This window comes from Mesoplodon bidens (genome assembly GCF_964165515.1).
Source record: "Mesoplodon bidens genome assembly, contig: HAP1_SCAFFOLD_178, whole genome shotgun sequence".
In the NCBI taxonomy this organism is placed as follows: Eukaryota; Metazoa; Chordata; class Mammalia; order Artiodactyla; family Ziphiidae; genus Mesoplodon; species Mesoplodon bidens.
In genome coordinates, this window is record NW_027671948.1 from 57,407 (window position 1) to 81,892 (window position 24,486).

Sequence of the window (24,486 nt, forward strand, 5' to 3'; positions counted from 1 at the left end):
ACACACTTGATATATCTTCACTGGGTTCATGGGCACCTCCTTGGTGCCGTCGTACATCAGGTTGAATTCCCTGCTCTTGTTGAGCGCACAGCGGAGCTGGGCCTTCCATTTAGCTGGGTCGGGGTCGTCCACCCCTTCCTGGTACTTCCCCTGTCTCCACAGCCCAGGCCTGAGGGATAGGAAACTGCAGTGAGTGCCTGATTGTTGCCCAGAAACACTGGAAAGTGTGCCCGCCCTCCCTCATACAGACACAGATACACACAGCCCTGCCTGACCGCCCCATCACCCCAACTCCAATTTACAGAGACTGCAGCAGAAAACACCACGCTGGGGACCAGGCAAGGCAGGGCCTGAGACAAATTCAGCCAAATGCAAATACAGTATTTTAAAAAGATGAGTCTCATCTCAAGTGCTTGTGCCAGCATCATCTGTCAAGACTACAATGGCCTTAATGAAGGGTTAAAAATAAAGAAAAATCTGGAACACGTATACACCAAAATACTAATGGCAACTTTTGGATAGCAAGATTTCAGGTAATTTTGTTATGGTTTGTTTGCCTTATTTGTTTTTCACATGAATTGCTTATATAATAAGAAGAGAAAGGGAGGTGGCGTATGATATGAAGAATTTAGGCTTGCAGTTCCCTCTCCCTTCAGTCTTTAACCTGATGCACAAATAACTGTTGAAACCAAGTACCTTTAGGAGTAGCAGCCCATAGGAGGGCAGGAAGCACGCTCTGGGGGTTCAGCTGGCCTCAGTGCGAGGCTGAGGGCCTCAAGTCCTAATAAACTCACACCACCTGCCTTTCCCTGCTTCCTCAAACTCCCACATTGGGAACATTTTGCTGGGAACACCAGTGGCTGGTGGCCTGGGCCAAAACCAGTGTGGCCCCGCCTCTCTGGTTTTCAATTTCCAGGTCTAACAGGCATCTATGTGTCTGTTCACGGGATATCAGCCCTCCCCCACTGTTAACCTATCTCAGATGTCTACACTTTCTTCAGGGCTGTGACGTATGTGCTGGTGCAGAAAAGGGGGATGTCTTTTGCAGAGGACTCAAGATCAAGAGAACGAGATGGACCGGCCAGACTGCTCCCACTTGATGTTAGGAAGATAAGGTGGCCATGTAGTTAGAATTCTGCAGGGGGAACATAGCCTATAGAGTCTATGGGTTTGCGGATCCACAACTTTTATTTTTTCAGTAATGCCAACCAAGCTCGTAAGAGACTGACATATAATCCAGAATGCCAGTCTACTCGTTTTCAAAGGGGGATAAAGCTGGTCAGTGACCAGCATGGTTAAGTCCAATAACCTGGACATAACCATGTATGATCTCAACCAGTAACTCCTGTATCTGGTTTCTAATGACAATTCCAAGAACATAAGACCCACTCAACATTTAAATCCAAATTTTCAGATGACTCCAAAGCTAAATGGAAATGATTTGATATTGAACTCTAAATCTGCATTATCTAGACTATCTCTTACCCAGTTGGGTAACCCAGAAGCGACAGTAAGAGGCTCCTGCTTTCCCAAAAATCACAGGGCGTGAAAATGAAAAGCACTGGAAAGGCAAGACCCCCAGTGAATTTGCAAAGCTGCTCTTGTGTCTTTGTCTTTTTGACCTTGAAGCCAGGAGAAATTCTAAAAATACAAATGTATTCATTTTTAAAACTTGACTTTACTGACTATTGTTCAGATCCCCAAGCCTACAAAAATAATTTTATTTTTTTAAAAATGCTCCCTCTTCAGACTATACTACAAAGCTACAGTAATCAAGACAGTGTGGTACTGGCACAAAAACAGAAAGATAGATCAATGGAACAGGATAGAAAGCCCAGAGATAAACCCACGCACATATGCTCAACTTATCTTTGATAAAGGAGGCAGGAATGTACAGTGGAGAAAGGAAAGCCTCTTCAATAAGTGGTGCTGGGAAAACTGGACAGGGACATGTAGAAGTATGAGACTAGATCATTCCCTAATACAATACACAAAAATAAGCTCAAAATGGATTAAAGACCTAAATATAAGGCCAGAAACTATCAAACTCTTAGAGGAAAACATAGGCAGAACACTCTATGACATAAATCACAGCAAGATCCTTTTGGACCCACCTCCTAGAGAAATGGAAATAAAAACAAAGATAAACAAATGGGACCGAATGAAACTTCAAAGCTTTTGCACAGCAAAGGAAACCATAAACAAGACCAAAAGACAACCCTCAGAATGGGAGAAAATATTTGCAAATGAAGCAACTGACAAAGGATTAATCTCCAAAATTTATAAACAGCTCATGCAGCTCAATAGCAAAAAAACAAACAACCCAATCCAAAAATGGGCAGAAGACTTAAATAGGCATTTCTCCAAAGAAGATATACAGACTGCCAACAAACACATGAAAGAATGCTCAACATCATTAATCATTAGAGAAATGCAAATCAAAACTACAATGAGATATCATCTCACACCAGTCAGAGTGGCCATCATCAAGAAATCTAGAAACAATAAATGCTGGAGAGGGTGTGGAGAAAAGGGAACACTCTTGCACTGCTGGTGGGAATGTGAATTGGTACAGCCACTATGGAGAACAGTATGGAGGTTCCTTAAAAAACTACAAATAGAACTACCATATGACCCAGCAATCCCACTACTAGGCATATACCCTGAGAAAACCATAATTCAAAAAGAGACATGTACCAAAATGTTCATTGCAGCTCTATTCACAATAGCCCGGAGATGGAAATAACCTAAGTGTCCATCATCGGATGAATGGATAAAGAAGATGTGGCACATATATACAACAGAATATTACTCAGCCATAAAAAGAAACGAAACTGAGCTATTTGTAATGAGGTGGATAGACCTAGAGTCTGTCATACAGTGTGAAGTAAGTCAGAAAGAGAAAGACAAATACCGTATGCTAACACATATATATGGAATTTTTAAAAAATGTCATGAAGAACCTAGGGGTAAAACGGGAATAAAGACACAAACCTACTTGAGAATGGACTTGAGGATATGGGGAGGGGGAAGGGTAAGCTGTGACAAAGCGAAAGAGAGGCATGGACATATATACACTACCAAATGTAAGGTAGATAGATAGTGGGAAGCAGCCGCAGAGCACAGGGAGATCAGCTCGGTGCTTTGTGACCGCCTGGAGGGGTGGGATGGGGAGGGTGGGAGGGAGGGAGATGCATGAGGAAGGGATGTGGGAACAGATGTATATGTGTAACTGATTCACTTTGTTATAAAGCAGAAACTAATAAAAATAAATAAATAAATAAATAAATAAATAAAATACAAAAAATACAAAAATAAAAATGCTCCCTGCCTCAAAGGAGTTTACAATCCCTTAAAGGAGACAGATGAGTCAATAGATCAGAAATATAGATACTATGTAACACCAGTAAAACTGCCTAATCCATAAAGAGTCGGGGGGTAGGTATGGTTGGCTAAGTTTATCAGAATTTATGATTCTAGGGCTGAATCTTGAACGTGGGTAGAAGTTAACCAGGTGAGAAGCGTGGGTCACGATACTCTAAGCAGAAGAAGCTTTATGGGCAAAGGCAGAGGCTGAAAAGCACAGTGCTTAGGGGACCTACAAGCAGTTCAGCTTGCGTGGAGGCAGCATGAGATGAAAGTCTGGGCTTGTAGGTAGGAACCATGCCAAGGAGTTTGGACCTGATTCTTAGAACACTGAGAAACACTGAGAGATGTAAGCAGGTTGTGATGGGATCAGATTTAAGTTTTAGAAAGAACCCTCTAGCTGCAGGACTGAAAAGGGTTTGGAGGGAGGCAAGGCATGAAGATAACACATAGTCTCTATATAAACCATATAATAGTGTCACTAGGGTCTGAACTAAGGAGGTGGCGGTAGGGATAGAGGATACAGGTAACGAAGGAGCCGTTAAAGACGCTGACTTGACAGAGCTTGATGAGGAACTGAGTCCTTGAAGAAGGTGAGAGAGAAATCAAGGATGATTCCCTGGTTTAGGGTTTGGGAGACTGGGTGGGGGGTGATGCTGGCCACTGAGATAGGAGCAGGTTTAGAAAGATGATTTCCCTTTGGAAATGTCGGAGTTCAAATGCCTGTGGAAGGCCTAGGGGAGGAGGCCCAGCATGCCCAGGGCAGTTTCTTATCCCCACTCACCTCTCACATCACCTGAGGGACTCTCCCTGCCTGCCTCCAGCCTGGAAGAAGGTCCACCAGATTACGGACATCTCTGCCCTGTGGGCAAGGACCAATTTCTTTTCATTTCTGTATCCCTGCTCAGGCTTTAGCACACAGTTGGTCAATGTGTATTTGTTGAATTGCCTCAAATTTACAGAAATACACTTCTTGGGGAATGAATAAGTTGCTATTACAGATGGAAGACCAGAAAAACAGCCATGAGCAGAAGGCCAAGGAGACACTGCAGAAAGTGCTGGAGGAGAAAATGTGTTGCAGAACAGCAACTGCAGAGCAAACAGGTGTGGGGATGCTCCATAATCCTTGGGGCTGGGAACCCTGGGGCAGTCTGGGTGGCAAGGGAGCCAGCTGCACAACTCCCTGGAACCCCCAAGGCACCACCCTCTCCTCTGATCTCCCTCAGCGGTCCCTGGCCCTGGCCGAGCACAAGTGTGAAGAGTGGAAGAGCCAGTACGAGAGTCACCCCCAGCATGCAACTGTCCCCTACCCTGCCAGCCCAGTAATCATGAATGCCGTCTTCCTTCTCTTTTTTACAATGTGGTACATATGGATTTTTTTTTGAATGAGATTTAACCAGCTTTTAAACCTTTCTTCTTTCTAACAATATCAGTACTCTCTGACTCTCCAAATGCGCCTTTTCAAGTTGATTTAATTTATGGAAAAATCACCCTTCATACTTTCCCTTTCTTTTTTAAACCTCCCCATGGTAGTGTAATGTAGTAGAAGGAGATTTGGCCTGGGAGTTTGGACACCAGGGTTCTAGCTGCAGTAACCCACAGTTACACACGTTATATTATTAAAGAAAAAAGTAACTTACAGAAATGTATGAGGCCATTATGCACATACACACAAATATATATTCACTCATATATCCATAAAAAAGTAGTCTGGAAGGTTCTATAAAATGTTAAAGGTGTTCATCCCACGGGGGAGGAGATATACGTTAACTATATTACCCTCTTAAAATTTTACAGTAAATATATATTACTTTTATAATTTAAAAAGCCAAACTTTTCATTTTTAAAAACCTAAAACATGAAAGAAAACTGGAAAACCAACAAAATTAAAACAATCCCTAAGTCTGAGGCAACGATTTTTTTATCCGAGTCCAAGTGATGAATGAAAATACTAAGAATGGTGTGTGACACCTTAAAGTATAGAAAAAAATACAGTAAGGCAAGTAGGCATTAAGATAATAGAACATAAAAAGTTACCCAGATATATTCAGACAATGGACTACTATTCCAGTAATAAAAAGAAATGAATTACTAATATGAGCTACACGGATGAGTCACAACAACATGAGGAGCCAAAGAAGCCACGTGCAAAAGGGTACTTGTTGTATGCTTCCATTCATATGAATTTCTAGAATAGGAAACACTAATACATAGTGAAAGAAAGCATGTCAGTGGTTGCCTGATGCCAGGCCTGGGAAACTGACTGTAAAAGGACAAGAAGGAACTTTTTGCAGGTATTGGAAGTGTTCTGTATCTTGACTTTGGCGACGACAATATAGATATACACATTTGTCAAGACTTATCAAATTACATGCTTAAAACGGGTACACCTCGTTGAATGTAATTCATACTTCAATAAAGTTGATTTTAAAGTTAAATTAAAAAGTCACCTATGGGGACTTCCCTGGTGGCACAGTGGTTAAGAATTCGCCTGCTAATGCAGGGGACGTGGTTTCAAGCCCTAGTCTGGGAAGATCCCACATGCCGCCGAGCAACTAAGCCCGTGCGCCACAACTACAGAGCCTGTGCTCTAGAGCCCGTGAGCCACAACTACTGAGCCCGTGTGCCACAACTACCGAAGCCCACGTGCCTAGAGCCCATGCTCCACAACAAGAGAAGCCACCACAGTGAGAAGCCGGCGCACTGCAACAAAGACACAATGCAGCCAAAAATAAATAAATTAATAATAATTTTTAAAAAAATAGTCACCTAGACGTCTGAGTGAGACAGAGTTCCTTTAAGCTTTCAGTCCCAGCTCTTCTCTGAAGCCTCCCCTCATCTACCCTGGCAGCATGTGACCACTTTGCATCTCTTTAACACCTTATATTTATCGGTTCCATTCAGATTTGATGCTTGAAAAGTTTTGTATATTTTATGTCTATCTTCCATTCAACTTGGTTCCTCTAAGGCAGGAACAATCATCTCTTTCATAAATTGAGACCATTACAAAAACAGAATTATGTTCCCTTTCCTCTCAATCAGGGGAATTTGAAGTAGGATTGATGAAATCCTGGAAATCATAAGCAAAAATGTCATTTCTGCATTTTTATGGCCACAGGGTCCTGTTTTCATCAGATTCTTGAAGATATCACAGAGCCCAACAATGTTAAGAATCTCTGCTTTGAATCCATGTGCTTTCACCCAGCTCTGTGGTACAAGGCACCCTGCCCCTGGGGCAATCTGTCTGTGGTCCCTGCAAAGATGATAAACCCACATCAAAGACACTCACTCTTCTGCATGTCAGTGGACTCCACTGCCAGCTCTTCCTCCACAATGACGTCACTATCGCCATCTTCAAGATTCATTTCTGTCTCATCTAGAACACTGTCTTCTTCCTCTTCCTCCTCCTCATCTTCCTTGGAGACATCCTTTAATGTGGCAAGTAGTCTGTTGTAACCAGAAACTTGTTCTGGTTCACTCTATGCTTCACTTTCAGAACTTGAAGTATCTATAAACTCTCCGACTAAAAGGAAAATGGGGATTTTAAAAACAAAAATTATACTGTTCTTGTTGCTACCCCACGACTATCATCAGGCCCTCAGTGGAACCAAGTTCAGACTTTTCTAGATAAAAACTAGCTTTTCTGCAAATATGCAGTCCTATCTATTCAACCAGACCGAGCACCAAATTTGTTTCAAACAGCTAATCTAGCTATGATTCTAGAAGCGCTTCCTCTTCTTTGAACTGCTCATGTTCCACATGGGAAGACAGCAAACTAAACACATGGAGCTTTAGGTTATAAGGTGATCTAACCTATGTGTCAGACATTTGGCACCTTTAAAGGAGCAACAGGAAAACTTACAACAAAAAAGTGTACTTTATTTCTGAGTCTGTGGTAATGAAATAAGACCTTTGATGATTTTGCACTCTACTTTATGTTAAGCAAACATGACATTCCATCTTAGGATTCACCAAGAGCCCTCTGGTAAGCCTCCTTAACAGGTTCTAACAGGCTAATCTCTCAGGACAGTTTCATACTCTATACTGTATTAGTTATCACAATGGCATTTTAACAGACATCTGCACTTAAAACTAAGCAATATTACTAAAGTATAGCTTACAACTAAAATCAAAGAGAGTGGAAATGTAGCCAAACTTTACTACCATATATAATCTTAAAAGTAACAGTCCAGAATCTACTATCATAAAGAAGGTATAAAGCATTACCAGTTGACAAGTCTGTGGTTTTGCTTCCTTTCTGGAAACCCTGAGAAGAAACAGGCAATGTTAAACTTTAACTACTAGTAGGTAGCAATTACGAAAAGTCTAATGATACAACTTTAAATGAACATGGCAGACTATACCGTTATAAATACATTATATCTATTGTCAAGTAAAAACTCCATATGCATTTGGACAGGTTTTGGAAGGATATGCCAAATAGATAATAAGAGACGAATGAAAAAGTCTAACAAGACCACATGACAAATACTACAGTCACACAGTAACAGGCTCTCATCCAAAAGACGGGAAATTTTGGCAAATAAAAGCCCTCGGGGTTCACCTTTTCTAGCAGATTTCTTAAGTAGACTATCCCTCTAACTGTTGATAAAGCAGCCCAAAGGGGTGGGATGAGCACTAAGATCATAACTGAGAGTCTGGACACTTAGAGAGGAACCCACAACTACCCAAACATTAGTTTCCTCATGGTCATTGAATAGATAGGTGATGTCGAGGGTCCCAAGCAATTCTTTTTTTTTTTTTTTAACTTATTTATTTATTTTTGCCTGCTATGGGTCTTCGTTGCTGCGCCCGGGCTTTCTCTAGTTGCGGCGAGAGGTGGCTTCTCTTGTTGCGGAGCAGGGGCTCTAGGCTCGCGGGCATCAGTAGTTGCACCACCCTGGCTCAGTAGTTGTGGCTCGCGGGCTCTAGAGTGCAGGCTCAATAGTTGTGGCGCACGGGCTTACTTGCACCGCGGCATGTGGGATCTTCCCGGACCAGGGCTCGAACCCCTGTCCCCTCCCTTGGCAGGCGGATTCTTAACCACTGCGCCACCAGGGAAGCCCCCAAGCAATTCTTTAAAAACATAGAAAACGAACACAAGCTTATAAAACCTCTGCCCAGTCGCCACACAGGAGGCGTGCCGTCTAGCATAAAACTACAGGCTCAACAAAGGGTAGGAAGACCGGCGAAGAACCCCACCTCAGGCGGGAAGCCGCCAGGATCCCCGGGCGAGCTAGGCCGGCGCCGGGGCAGCGTGGCACGCGGCGGGAGCTGCCCTGTCACTACCCCCGGGGCACCGGCGGACCAAACGCGGGGACACGCGGGCTCCCACCGGGAAAGGACGCCGGCAGCGCCGGTCCCAGCCTCGCCTCTCCATACCTGTCATAGAAGGGATGCTCCTCGCCGAAATCCCTTAGATGCTTCTTCTGCTTTTTAGTTAGGGAGTTGAGCAGCTGGCTCTGGCTCCGGCTCCGGCTCCGGCTCCGGCTCCCGCGTTTGCCCATGGGGAAGACGTCAAGTCAGCCAACCTCCAAGAATCGCGTTTTTCACCTGGAAGTCGTCTCCTCAACCAACTCACGCGGGATTGCCAACGGCGCTTTACGGCGGAAGCAGGGTGCCGTAAAGCAGACCCGCTTTACGTCGCGCTTGTACGACAGGCGTGGCTGTGAGAATCAGCCTGCATAAACGTGTAGTAACTGACATGGTTGAATGCAGTGCCTTTCTATTATGCCATAATACAAATACCAACTAACATTTAAGGCTGCCGGTGCATCTCAATTCATCCTCACAACAGTAAACAAATAGGCCTTGTTAATAAGCCTGATATTGGAGATGAGAAAGCTGATGCTTACAAAAGGTTACACACACACTAGCAAGAGAGGAGATGGAAACCTAATTCTCTCTGATGCGACCACAGGCTTTTCCCACTAGGATCTGCCACGTGCGTGTGCTATGTGAAGAATGAGGACGCAAGGCTGAGATTCCCGCCCTTACCCTACCCCCTCATTTTCTGAAAGTATTGCAAGGGCCCTTGGTAACACATCTGTTCTGGCATTTTTCATGTTATAAAAGCAAAAACACATCCAGAGAGGTAAAGTGACTTTCCTAAATCACCCGGAGAGTCGATGTTAGAGAAAGCAGTAAAACTCAATAAAGTGTCTCAAAACTGAATTGGGGCAAATTGGGATGGAAAACTTTTAAAGGGTAAGTAACTTTTCTATATCTGGGTCGTGGTGGTGGTTACACCTGGTATACAATTACCAAAATTAATCAAACTGTACCTTTGAAATTGGTACATTTTAATGCAAGTAAATAATAATCTCAATAAACAAAGAGGTAAAAACAGCGCAACTGGACTTAATACTCTAGAGACAGGCAGAGTGTGCAGGGATACTTAAAAACCACAGGATAGGGCTTCCCTGGTGGCGCAGTGGTTGAGAGTCCGCCTACCGAAGCAGGGGACGCGGGTTCGTGCCCCAGTCCGGGAAGATCCCACGTGCCACGAAGCGGCTGGGCCCGTGAGCCATGGCCGCTGAGCCTGTGCGTCCGGAGCCTGGGCTCCGCAACGGGAGAGGCCACAACAGTGAGAGGCCCACGTACCGAAAAAACAAAACAAAAACCACAGGATAAACACAGAGACACTTTTTTTCTAAAAGTAACTTACAATGTCAATCATAAACCACAGAATTCACCTGAATATTTAAGGTAAAATAGGAGCCATCAAAGATAGTGTTCACTGCCTCTGCTATTAGGGGAGCGTCTGTGAGAAAATTGGAGCTTTGTCCAATACCATGTCACACCTATAGAAGTCGCACTACAACTATTAAAATCCTAGTTTTGTCGTTCTGGGGACCATCTACTCCTAATTAGATTCTGGGAGCTTAGGGTGGCGTACGGAGGCAAGGGGAGGGAGTATCAAGAAAATATGTAGGGCTTCCCTGGTGGCGCAGTGGTTGAGAATCTGCCTGCCAATGCAGGGGACATGGGTTCGAGCCCTGGTCTGGGAAGATCCCACATGCCGCGGAGCAGCTGGGCCCGTGAGCCACAATTACTGAGCCTGTGCGCCTGGAGCCTGTGCTCTGCAACAAGAGAGTCCACGATAGTGAGAGGCCCGCGCACCGCGAGGAAGAGTAGTCCCCGCTTGCCACAACTAGAGAAAGCCCTCGCACAGAAACGAAGCCCCAACATAGCCATAAATAAATAATTAAAAAAAAAAAAAAAGAAAATATGCAAACAGCAGGTAGTGCCAGCAGATGGCCCAGCCAAGGAACCCAGAAACAAACAGACATGTGTCTTCTGTCTCATTTCAAGATAAAAAGTACAGGCACTTATGTAAACAAAAGGCTGCTTGCAAATGTCATCATACATACTAAGGCACTAACCACAGTATAACCTGGCTATGACAATAAAGTCATACAATGTTTTTTCTCCTCCCACCCTATTCCAAGTGCCCCAGCTTCCTTCCCCAGAGGCAACCAGTTTCTTGGTGTTCTTCCAGAGATCTGCTATAAAAAGCTATACTCTTGAGCACTTGATGTGACTCTTTACTCTCTCCTGCTTTCCATGTCATTGTAGTCCTATGGACAGCTCTAGACTGTTCCCAGGTTCAGACACAACTGTGCCCTAGCTCCACCCAAGTGCTCTCATCATTGGCTCACTGAGCCCGCTTCTGAAAATATTTATATTAGCCTTTGACAACATAAAAGGGGATGCTTTGTGAAATTTTAACCTGAGAGTTCGGAATTGAAACATATTTTTCATGCCTCCAGTGAAAGTTCTCTTAGTAAAACCCACACAAAGAAGATGCATGTGCCAACTAGTGAAGGCCCTGGGAAAATTGTAATAAAGGCAAAATTTGTTCTTCCCTTTCTTCTTCTCACGCTCAGCCCTTCCTTTTCCCTCCTGCAGGGTTTTCTTTGCCCTTTGCCCTCAGGGACTCAGTATTTTCTGGGGTAAAAACAATCCAGGAAATAATCTTTTATACTAGTTTGTAAAGAGAGGCTGATGAATTAATGTTACTTGGGTATTTTCAATTCGGGGAGACTCCCTAGGATAACGATCTCAAGGGGTGGGAGGGGGGTGGCTGTCCCTTAAGACAAGATGGTCAGAATATTCAGAAAAGTGTTAGTTTTTCTTTATTAAAAACTTTTTCTTTGGAAAATTTCAAGTATATACAAAAGTAGACAAAACAGTATAATACACTCCCATGTTCCCATCCCTCGGCTTCAATGCAAGGTATGCCCACCCACTACCCCTACCTCCCGCCCCTGTATTATTTTTGAAGCAAATCCCAGACATTGTATTATTTTATCTGTAAATATTTATTTCTAAATATCTAAAAGATAAGGGTTCTTTCTTTAACATAGCTACAATGGCACTATTTCACCTAAAAAAAGATGATAACAATTATTTAATATCATCATGTAACCAGTCAGTATTCAGATTTCTGATTGTCTCATAAATGTTGTCTTTTTTTTTTTTTTACACTGTTAGTTGAACATGTTCTGCTGTTCTCTGTGTCTCTCGCGAATACATTGTGGGATTTAGAACTTTGATCAGATTTCATTATAGCTGATATTTTATACTTCCATCAGGAGGCGTATACCGTCTGGTTGTCTTTCATTTTGTGATGTTACCCGTCATTGGTAGTCAATGTCTAAATTCGTTAATTCATTAGAGGTCACATTCTAATTCTATCATGAGGTGATATTCTAATTCTATCATTTCTTCTTCACTTACTTGCTGGACTATTTCTATGAAAGCAAGCTTTTCCTTCCCCTAAATTTTGCTTACCCAGTGGTACTGTTTGTATAGGAAAAGCAGAAGAAATGCTTGAGTCTCTCCCTTCATTTACTAATTTTCAACACAAGGAGTCAATTCACTGGATCTTCTCATGTTGACCAATCAAGTTTTTTTTTTTAATTTTTAGTATCATTATGAACTCATGGAATTATACAAATTGATGTGTTTTAATCCCTTGCAAGTATTATGGTGTACATGATTTGAAAGCGCTTATTTGACATATAGTGATGTATTTGAAAAGACAAACTATGTCCTAATACAAACCACAGAAAGTAAACAGGAGTCTATCTGAGATTCTCAACAGAGCAGGAATGGGAAGGTGGGGAAGGAGCACAATTTGAGGATACAGATCAGATGCTGGGGAAGTTTGAGTTTTGAAATTTATGTGATAATATAAGTGGTAACAAGGGCACATGTGTTCAAGATATGTTGACAGGGAGCCATAAATAATCCAAAGGTATGACTCTCTAATTATGAAAGCACTGACACCTCAGCTACTGATTTGGGAAGATTCTGGGGAAGGTGTGTGTGCACCCACACATCTGTCTCCTCCTAGATGCCTCAAATCAGACAGTCTCCTCCACCACATGTATGCATACATGACTGTATACACCCCAAAGCCATCCAGCCTCTTCCTGAGAGGGCTGGCAGAAATCAGTCTCTCGCTACCTGTATAATGAAATGAGCTTGTTTATTCATTAAAAAAAATGTACTAAACACCATGTGCCAGGTGCTGTGCTAGTAGCTGAGGCTGGGGGAGAATAAGATCCATTCCAGCCTCTGCAAGGAGCTCTCAGCCCATCCAGGTATGGGTAAGGATGCAGACTCTGACGATACACTGTGATGAATGCTAAACTGATAGATGCTGGGTGCTAAGGAAGCAGCTCAGTCAGAGTTTTGGTGCTGCTGGGGGTTGGGGGCCAGGGGGGAGGGTCATCTGCTGCCTTTGAGCGTTTGTCAGCCTGTCACGCTCATTGAACATCGGTATTGAACTTGAGACTAATCTAGATTCTAGATTTTAGGCTGTATGAGTTGTTTCAGCTGACTTCATGAACAGCATGTGTGTGTGTTCAAGACAGGGTATGAGGGATATAGGGCAACAGGAAATTAGAGAGCTGGGTAGTCATCGGATTCCACAGCGTTTATTGTGTAAGGAGCAATGAGCTTTCTAGGTGGAGCATGTTTTAGATAACGAGATTATGTCTGAAAAGAGAAAAGCTTTGTAATGCATTTCAATGCACTCTACATAACTTGAAAATGTAAAACACTATTATATATAGTGCCTATTCATATTATATATAGTGCCTATTCATTCACTTTCTATTCATCTGTACCCAGAAGAACTATCCATTGTGAAACCCAGAGACTGGCATAGAGTGACCTGTAATAATTATGTTTCCTCAAGCTTATCAGAGGTTGTTTTATATTAGGCCTAGCCTAAAACTGAAATATTTTATCAGATTATATTCACCTGGGGCTTCCCTGGTGGCGCAGTGGTTGAGAGTCCGCCTGCCGATGCAGGGGACACGGGTTTGTGCCCCGGGCCAGGAAGATCCCACATGCCGCGGAGCGGCTGGGCCTGTGAGCCATGGCCGCTGAGCCTGCACATCCGGAGCCTGTGCTCCGCAACGGGAGAGGCCACAACAGTGAGAGGTCCGCGTACCGCAAAAAAAAAAAAAAAAAAAAAAAAAAAAAAAAAAAGATTATATTCACCTGACTGAGAACAAGGCTAAAATGCTACACTAGAGGGGATAAAGTTTTACCTCCCTCTCTCTAGTGGAATGTTGGTGTAACTACATTCTGTTTTTCACATTTTTCTGGCAGAGGCTTAGCAGGCAAACCTTCATTCATTTATCAAACATTTTCTAAACAGTTACCATGTTCCTGTCATAATGTTAGGCATTAATGATTTAAAAAGCTCAGACCTCAGGCTTTCCCCTTGAAAGACCTCATAGTCTAGTTGGGGGAGACAAAGCAATGAACAAATAATTATGTTGTCATGGGCTAGATTAGAAGGGTGTCTACAAAGGGTTTTAGGAACCCAGAAGATAAAGAAGCTCCTCTTTCTGTGGAGGAGAGAGGAAAGGTCATGGGGAGTTGCACAGAGGATGCACTGAGTCAGGGTTTCCTGGGAAAGAAGGTTCCAGGGAGAGGGAATAGCATGAGCAAGGTGGAAAGATGTGTTTGGAGAACTGTCTGTGGACCCTGTTGCTGAGGTGGGTGGGTGGGAGTAGAGAGGTTGGAGAGACGGACAGGTGAGGATTCAGCCCACTAAAGGCCTTGCATGCCTTGCTGGGGCATTGAGGCCCAATCCCATGTAAGGTGAGGAACCCTTAAAGGATTTCAAGCAAGGGGGTTATGTGAACCGATTTGGACTTCAGCGAAATCACGGTGATGTCTGTATGGGTGACAAGGACATTAAATCTTCCTTTCCGACGCCTTCCTGGAGCAGCCGATTCGCTACTGATGCTGCCCACCTCCAAAAGACTTTGGAGACTTTTTCATGTTTTGTTTGTTTGTTTGTTTTCGGTACGCGGGCCTCTCACTGTTGTGGCCTCTCCCGTTGCGGAGCCCAGGCTCCGGACGCACAGGCTCAGCGGCCATGGCTCACGAGCTTAGCCGCTCCGCGGCACGGGGGACCTTCCCGACCTGGGGCACGAACCCGCGTCCCCTGCCTCGGCAGGCGGACTCTCAACCACTGCGCCATCAGGGAAGCCCTATCCTGTGGTTTTTAAGTATCCCTGCACACTCTGCCTGTCTCTAGAGTATTAAGTCCAGTTGCGCTGTTTTTACCTCTTGGTTTAGTGAGATTATTATTTACTTGCATTAAAATGTACCAATTTCAAAGGTACAGTTTGATTAATTTTGGTAATTGTATACCAGGTGTAACCACCACCACGACCCAGATATAGAAAAGTTACTTACCCTTTAAAAGTTTTCCATCCCAATTTGCCCCAATTCAGTTTTGAGACACTTTATTGAGTTTTACTGCTTTCTCTAACATCGACTCTCCGGGTGATTTAGGAAAGTCACTTTACCTCTCTGGATGTGTTTTTGCTTTTATAACATGAAAAATGCCAGAACAGATGTGTTACCAAGGGCCCTTGCAATACTTTCAGAAAATGAGGGGGTAGGGTAAGGGCGGGAATCTCAGCCTTGCGTCCTCATTCTTCACATAGCACACGCACGTGGCAGATCCTAGTGGGAAAAGCCTGTGGTCGCATCAGAGAGAATTAGGTTTCCATCTCCTCTCTTGCTAGTGTGTGTGTAAGCTTTTGTAAGCATCAGCTTTCTCATCTCCAATATCAGGCTTATTAACAAGGCCTATTTGTTTACTGTTGTGAGGATGAATTGAGATGCACCGGCAGCCTTAAATGTTAGTTGGTATTTGTATTATGGCATAATAGAAAGGCACTGCATTCAACCATGTCAGTTACTACACGTTTATGCAGGCTGATTCTCACAGCCACGCCTGTCGTACAAGCGCGACGTAAAGCGGGTCTGCTTTATGGCACCCTGCTTCCGCCGTAAAGCGCCGTTGGCAATCCCGCGTGAGTGGGTTGACGAGACGACTTCCAGGTGAAAAACGCGATTCTTGGAGGTTGGCTGACTTGACGTCTTCCCCATGGGCAAACGCGGGAGCCGGAGCCGGAGCCGGAGCCAGAGCCAGCTGCTCAACTCCCTAACTAAAAGGCAGAAGAAGCATCTAAGGGATTTCGGCGAGGAGCATCCCTTCTATGACAGGTATGGAGAGGCGAGGCTGGGACCGGCGCTGCCGGCGTCCTTTCCCGGTGGGAGCCCGCGTGTCCCCGCGTTTGGTCCGCCGGTGCCCCGGGGGTAGTGACAGGGCAGCTCCCGCCGCGTGCCACGCTGCCCCGGCGCCGGCCTAGCTCGCCCGGGGATCCTGGCGGCTTCCCGCCTGAGATGGGGTTCTTCGCCGGTCTTCCTACCCTTTGTTGAGCCTGTAGTTTTATGCTAGACGGCACGCCTCCTGTGTGGCGACTGGGCAGAGATTTTATAAGCTTGTGTTCGTTTTCTATGTTTTTAAAGAATTGCTTGGGGGCTTCCCTGGTGGCGCAGTGGTTAAGAATCCGCCTGCCAAGGGAGGGGACAGGGGTTCGAGCCCTGGTCCGGGAAGATCCCACATGCCGCGGTGCAAGTAAGCCCGTGCGCCACAACTATTGAGCCTGCACTCTAGAGCCCGCGAGCCACAACTACTGAGCCAGGGTGGTGCAACTACTGATGCCCACGAGCCTAGAGCCCCTGCTCCGCAACAAGAGAAGCCACCTGTCGCCGCAACTAGAGAAAGCCCGGGCGCAGCAACGAAGACCCATAGCAGGCAAAAATAAATAAATAAGTTAAAAAAAATAAAAAAAGAATTGCTTGGGACCCTCGACATCACCTATCTATTCAATGACCATGAGGAAACTAATGTTTGGGTAGTTGTGGGTTCCTCTCTAAGTGTCCAGACTCTCAGTTATGATCTTAGTGCTCATCCCCCCCCTTTGGGCTGCTTTATCAACAGTTAGAGGGATAGTCTACTTAAGAAATTTGCTAGAAAAGGTGAACCCCGAGGGCTTTTATTTGCCAAAATTTCCCATCTTTTGGATGAGAGCCTGTTACTGTGTGACTGTAGTATTTGTCATGTGGTCTTGTTAGACTTTTTCATTCGTCTCTTATTATCTATTTGGCATATCCTTCCAAAACCTGTCCAAATGCATATGGAGTTTTTACTTGACAATAGATATGATGTAGTTATAACGGTATAGTCTGCCATGTTCATTTAAAGTTGTATCATTAGACTTTTCCTAATTGCTACCTACCAGTAGTTAAAGTTTAACATTGCCTGTTTCTTCTCAGGGTTTCCAGAAAGGAAGCAAAACCACAGACTTGTCAACTGGTAATGCTTTATACCTTCTTTATGATAGTAGATTCTGGACTGTTACTTTTAAGATTATATATGGTAGTAAAGTTTGGCTACATTTCCACTCTCTTTGATTTTAGATGTAAGCTATACTTTAGTAATATTGCTTAGTTTTAAGTGCAGATGTCTGTTAAAATGCCATTGTGATAACTAATATAGTATAGAGTATGAAACTGTCCTGAGAGATTAGCCTGTTAGAACCTGTTAAGGAGGCTTACCAGAGGGCTCTTGGTGAATCCTAAGAGGGAATGTCATGTTTGCTTAACATAAAATAGAGTGCAAAATCATCAAAGGTCTTATTTCATTACCACAGACTCAGAAATAAAGTACACTTTTTTGTTGTAAGTTTTCCTGTTGCTCCTTTAAAGGTGCCAAATGTCTGACACATAGGTTAGATCGCCTTATAACCTAAAGCTCCGTGTGTTTAGTTTGCTGTCTTCCCATGTGGAACATGAGCAGTTCAAAGAAGAGGAAGCGCTTCTAGAATCATAGCTAGATTAGCTGTTTGAAACAAATTTGGTGCTCGGTCTGGTTGAATAGATAGGACTGGATATTTGCAGAAAAGCTAGTTTTTATCTAGAAAAGTCTGAACTTGGTTCCACTGTGGGCCTGATGATAGTCGTGGGGTAGCAACAAGAACAGTATAATTTTTGTTTTTAAAATCCCCATTTTCCTTTTAGTCGGAGAGTTTATAGATACTTCAAGTTCTGAAAGTGAAGCATAGAGTGAACCAGAACAAGTTTCTGGTTACAACAGACTACTTGCCACATTAAAGGATGTCTCCAAGGAAGATGAGGAGGAGGAAGAGGAAGAAGACAGTGTTCTAGATGAGACAGAAATGAATCTTGAAGATGGCGAGAGTGACGTCATTGTGGAGGAAGAGCTGGCAGTGGAGTCCACTGACATGCAGAAGAGTGAGTGTCTCTGATGTGGGTTTATCATCTTTGCAGGGACCACAGACAGATTGCCCCAGGGGCAGGGTGCCTTGTACCACAGAGCTGGGTGAAAGCACATGGATTCAAAGCAGAGATTCTTAACATTGTTGGGCTCTGTGATATCTTCAAGAATCTGATGAAAACAGGACCCTGTGGCCATAAAAATGCAGAAATGACATTTTTGCTTATGATTTCCAGGATTTCATCAATCCTACTTCAAATTCCCCTGATTGAGAGGAAAGGGAACATAATTCTGTTTTTGTAATGGTCTCAATTTATGAAAGAGATGATTGTTCCTGCCTTAGAGGAACCAAGTTGAATGGAAGATAGACATAAAATATACAAAACTTTTCAAGCATCAAATCTGAATGGAACCGATAAATATAAGGTGTTAAAGAGATGCAAAGTGGTCACATGCTGCCAGGGTAGATTAGGGGAGGCTTCAGAGAAGAGCTGGGACTGAAAGCTTAAAGGAACTCTGTCTCACTCAGACATCTAGGTGACTATTTTTTAAAAAATTATTATTAATTAATTTATTTTTGGCTGCATTGTGTCTTTGTTGCAGTGCGCCGGCTTCTCACTGTGGTGGCTTCTCTTGTTGTGGAGCATGGGCTCTAGGCACGTGTGCTTCGGTAGTTGTGGCACACGGGCTCAGTAGTTGTGGCTCACGGGCTCTAGAGCACAGGCTCTGTAGTTGTGGCGCACGGGCATAGTTGCTCGGCGGCATGTGGGATCTTCCCAGACTAGGGCTTGAAACCACGTCCCCTGCATTAGCAGGCGAATTCTTAACCACTGTGCCACCAGGGAAGTCCCCATAGGTGACTTTTTAATTTAACTTTAAAATCAACTTTATTGAAGTATGAATTACATTCAACGAGGTGTACCCGTTTTAAGCATGTAATTTGATAAGTCTTGACAAATGTGTATATCTCTATTGTCGTCGCCAAAGTCAAGATACAGAACACTTCCAATACCTGCAAAAAGTTCCTTCTTGTCCTTTTACAGTCAGTTTCCCAGGCCTGGCATCAGGCAACCACTGACATGCTTTCTTTCACTATGTATTAGTGTTTCCTATTCTAGAAATTCATATGAATGGAAGCATACAACAAGTACCCTTTTGCACGTGGCTTCTTTGGCTCCTCATGTTGTTGTGACTCATCCGTGTAGCTCATATTAGTAATTCATTTCTTTTTATTACTGGAATAGTAGTCCATTGTCTGAATATATCTGGGTAACTTTTTATATTCTATTATCTTAATGCCTACTTGCCTTACTGTATTTTTTTCTATACTTTGAGGTGTCACACACCATTCTTAGTATTTTCATTCATCACTTGGACTCGGATAAAAAAATCGTCGCCTCAGACTTAGGGATTGTTTTAATTTTGTTGGTTTTCCAGTTTTCTTTCATGTTTTAGGTTTTTAAAAATGAAAAGTTTGGCTTTTTAAATTATAAAAGTAATATATATTTACTGTAAAAATTTAAGAGGGTAATATAGTTAACGTATATCTCCTCCACCGTGGGATGAACACCTTTAACATTTTATAGAACCTTCCAGACTACTTTTTTATGGATATATGAGTGAATATATGTTTGTGTGTATGTGCATAATGGCCTCATACATTTCTGTAAGTTACTTTTTTCTTTAATAATATAACGTGTGTAACTGTGGGTTACTGCCGCTAGAACCCTGGTGTCCAAACTCCCAGGCCAAATCTCCTTCTACTACATTCCACTACCATGGGGAGGTTTAAAAAAGAAAGGGAAAGTATGAAGGGTGATTTTTCCATAAATTAAATCAACTTGAAAAGGCGCATTTGGAGAGTCAGAGAGTACTGATACTGTTAGAAAGAAGAAAGGTTTAAAAGCTGGTTAAATCTCATTCAAAAAAAAATCCATATGTACCACATTGTAAAAAAGAGAAGGAAGACGGCATTCATGATTACTGGGCTGGCAGGGTAGGGGACAGTTGCATGCTGGGGGTGACTCTCGTACTGGCTCTTCCACTCTTCACACTTGTGCTCGGCCAGGACCAGGGACCGCTGAGGGAGATCAGAGGAGAGGGTGGTGCCTTGGGGGTTCCAGGGAGTTGTGCAGCTGGCTCCCTTGCCACCCAGACTGCCCCAGGGTTCCCAGCCCCAAGGATTATGGAGCATCCCCACACCTGTTTGCTCTGCAGTTGCTGTTCTGCAACACATTTTCTCCTCCAGCACTTTCTGCAGTGTCTCCTTGGCCTTCTGCTCATGGCTGTTTTTCTGGTCTTGCATCTGTAATAGCAACTTATTCATTCCCCAAGAAGTGTATTTCTGTAAATTTGAGGCAATTCAACAAATACACATTGACCTACTGTGTGCTAAAGCCTGAGCAGGGATACAGAAATGAAAAGAAATTGGTCCTTGCTCACAGGGCAGAGATGTCAGTAATCTGGTGGACCTTCTTCCAGGCTGGAGGCAGGCAGGGAGGGTCCCTCAGGTGATGTGAGAGGTGAGTGGGGATAAAAAACTGCCCTGGGCATGCTGGGCCTCCTCCCCTAGGCCTTCCACAGACATTTGAACTCCGACATTTCCAAAGGGAAATCATCTTTCTAAACCTGCTCCTATCTCAGTGGCCAGCATCACCACCCACCCAGTCTCCCAAACCCTAAACCAGGGAATCATCCTTGATTTCTCTCTCACCTTCTTCAAGGAATCAGTTCCTCATCAAGCTCTGTCAAGTCAGCGTCTTTAACGGCTCCTTCGTTACCTGTATCCTCTATCCCTACCGCCACCTCCTTAGTTCAGACCCTAGTGACACTATTATATGGATTATATAGAGACTATGTGTTATCTTCATGCCTTGCCTCCCTCCAAACCCTTTTCAGTCCTGCAGCTAGAGGGTTCTTTCTAAAACTTAAATCTGATCCCATCTCAACCTGCTTAAATCTCTCAGTGGTTCTCAGTGTTCTAAGAATCAGGTCCAAACTCCTTGGCATGGTTCCTACTTACAAGCCCAGACTTTCATCTCATGCTTCCTCCACGCAAGCTGAACTGCTTGTAGGTCCCCTAAGCACTGTGCTTTTCAGCCTCTGCCTTTGCCCATAAAGCTTCTTCTGCTTAGAGTATCTTGACCCACGCTTCTCACCTGGTTAATTTCTACCCATGTTCAAGATTCAGCCCTAGAATCATAAATTCTGATAAACTTGGCCAACCATACCTACCCCCCGACTCTTTATGGATTAGGCAGTTTTACTGGTGTTCACATAGTATCTATATTTCTGATCTATTGACTCATCTGTCTCCTTTAAGGGATTGTAAACTCCTTTGAGGCAGGGAGCATTTTTATTTTTGTATTTTTTGTATTTTATTTATTTATTTATTTATTCATTTATTTTTTATTAGTTTCTGCTTTATAACAAAGTGAATCAGTTATACATATACATCTGTTCCCACATCCCTTCCCTCATGCATCTCCCTCCCTCCCACCCTCCCCATCCCACCCCTCCAGGCGGTCACAAAGCACCGAGCTTTTCTCCCTGTGCTCTGCGGCTGCTTCCCACTATCTATCTACCTTACGTTTGGTAGTGTATATATGTCCATGCCTCTCTTTCGCTTTGTCACAGCTTACCCTTCCCCCTCCCCATATCCTCAAGTCCATTCTCAAGTAGGTCTGTGTCTTTATTCCCGTTTTACCCCTAGGTTCTTCATGACATTTTTATTTTTTTTTAATTCCGTATATATGTGTTAGCATACGGTATTTGTCTTTGTCTTTCTGACTTACTTCACACTGTATGACAGACTCTAGGTCTATCCACCTCATTAAAAATAGCTCAGTTTCGTTTCTTTTTATGGCTGAGTAATATTCTGTTGTATATATGTGCCACATCTTCTTTATCCATTCATCCGATGATGGACACTTAGGTTGTTTCCATCTGCGGGCTATTGTGAATAGAGCTGCAATGAACATTTTGGTACATGTCTCTTTTTGAATTATGGTTTTCTCAGGGTATATGCCTAGTAGTGGGATTGCTGGGTCATATGGTAGTTCTATTTGTAGTTTTTTAAGGAACCTCCATACTGTTCTCCATAGTGGCTGTACCAATTCACATTCCCACCAGCAGTGCAAGAGTGTTCCCTTTTCTCCACACCCTCTCCAGCATTTATTGTTTCTAGATTTCTTGATGATGGCCATTCTGACTGGTGTGAGATGATATCTCATTGTAGTTTTGATTTGCATTTCTCTAATGATTAATGATGTTGAGCATTCTTTCATGTGTTCGTTGGCAGTCTGTATATCTTCTTTGGAGAAATGCCTATTTAAGTCTTCTGCCCATTTTTGGATTGGGTTGTTTGTTTTTTTGCTATTGAGCTGCATGAGCTGTTTATAAATTTTGGAGATTAATCCTTTGTCAGTTGCTTCATTTGCAAATATTTTCTCCCATTCTGAGGGTTGTCTTTTGGTCTTGTTTATGGTTTCCTTTGCTGTGCAAAAGCTTTTAAGTTTCATTAGGTCCCTTTTGTTTATCTTTGTTTTTATTTCCATTTCTCTAGGAGGTGGGTCCAAAAGGATCTTGCTCTGATTTATGTCATAGAGTGTTCTGCCTATGTTTTCCTCTAAGAGTTTGATAGTTTCTGGCCTTATATTTAGGTCTTTAATCCATTTTGAGCTTATTTTTGTGTATGGTGTTAGGGAATGATCTAATCTCATACTTCTACATGTCCCTGTCCAGTTTTCCCAGCACCACTTATTGAAGAGACTTTCCTTTCTCCACTGTACATTCCTGCCTCCTTTATCAAAAATAAGTTGAGCATATGTGCGTGGGTTTACCTCTGGGCTTTCTATCCTGTTCCATTGATCTATCTTTCTGTTTTTGTGCCAGTACCACACTGTCTTGATTACTGTAGCTTTGTAGTACAGTCTGAAGAGGGAGCATTTTTAAAAAAATACAATTATTTTTGTAGGCTTGGGGATCTGAACAATATTCAGTAAAGTCAAGTTTTAAAAATTAATACATTTGTATTTTTAGAATTTCTCCTGGCTTCAAGGTCAAAAAGACAAAGACACAAGAGCAGCTTTGCAAATTCACTGGGGGTCTTGCCTTTCCAGTGCTTTTCATCTTTACGCCCTGTGATTTTTGGGAAAGCAGGAGCCTCTTACTGTCGCTTCTGGGTTACCCAACTGGGTAAGAGATAGTCTAGATAATGCAGATTTAGAGTTCAATATCAAATCATTTCCATTTAGCTTTGGAGTCATCTGAAAATTTGGATTTAAATGTTGAGTGGGTCTTATGTTCTTGGAATTGTCATTAGAAACCAGATACAGGAGTTACTGGTTGAGATCATACATGGTTATGTCCAGGTTATTGGACTTAACCATGCTGGTCACTGACCAGCTTTATCCCCCTTTGAAAACGAGTAGACTGGCATTCTGGATTATATGTCAGTCTCTTACGAGCTTGGTTGGCATTACTGAAAAAATAAAAGTTGTGGATCCACAAACCCATAGACTCTATAGGCTATGTTCCGCTGTAGAATTCTAACTACATGGCGACCTTATCTTCCTAACATCAAGTGGGAGCAGTCTGGCCGGTCCATCTCGTTCTCTTGATCTTGAGTCCTCTGCAAAAGACATCCCCCTTTTCTGCACCAGCACATACGTCACAGCCCTGAAGAAAGTGTAGACATCTGAGATAGGTTAACAGTGGGGGAGGGCTGATATCCCGTGAACAGACACATAAATGCCTGTTAGACCTGGAAATTGAAAACCAGAGAGGCGGGGCCACACTGGTTTTGGCCCAGGCCACCAGCCACTGGTGTTCCCAGCAAAATGTTCCCAATGTGGGAGTTTGAGGAAGCAGGGAAAGGCAGGTGGTGTGAGTTTATTAGGACTTGAGGCCCTCAGCCTCGCACTGAGGCCAGCTGAACCCCCAGAGCGTGCTTCCTGCCCTCCTATGGGCTGCTACTCCTAAAGGTACTTGGTTTCAACAGTTATTTGTGCATCAGATTAAAGACTGAAGGGAGAGGGAACAGCAAGCCTAAATTCTTCATATCATACGCCACCTCCCTTTCTCTTCTTATTATATAAGCAATTCATGTGAAAAACAAATAAGGCAAGCAAAACAAAACAAAATTACCTGAAGTCTTGCTATCCAAAAGTTACCATTAGTATTTTGGTGTATACGTGTTCCAGATTTTTCTTTATTTTCAACCCTTCATTAAGGCCATTGTTGTCTTGACAGATGATGCTGGCACAAGCACTTGAGATGAGGCTCCTCTTTTTAAAATACTGTATTTGCATTTGGCTTAGTTTCTCTCAGGCCCTGCCTTGCCTGGTCCCCAACATGGTGTTTTCTGCTGCAGTCTCTGTAAATTGGAGTTGGGGTGATGGGGCGGTCAGGCAGGGCTGTGTGTATCTGTGTCTGTACGAGGGAGGGCGGGCACACTTTCCAGTGTTTCTGGGCAACAAGCAGGCACTCACTGC

At 43.4% G+C, this 24,486-nt stretch overlaps 1 pseudogene across 1 annotated transcript in view; it reads right to left on the reverse strand.

Moving 5' to 3' along the window:
• Positions 1-24,486, reverse strand: part of LOC308610764 (centrosomal protein of 78 kDa-like) — a 425,259-nt pseudogene that overhangs the window by 53,057 nt on the left and 347,716 nt on the right. The gene's annotated exons all lie outside the window — the stretch shown is intronic.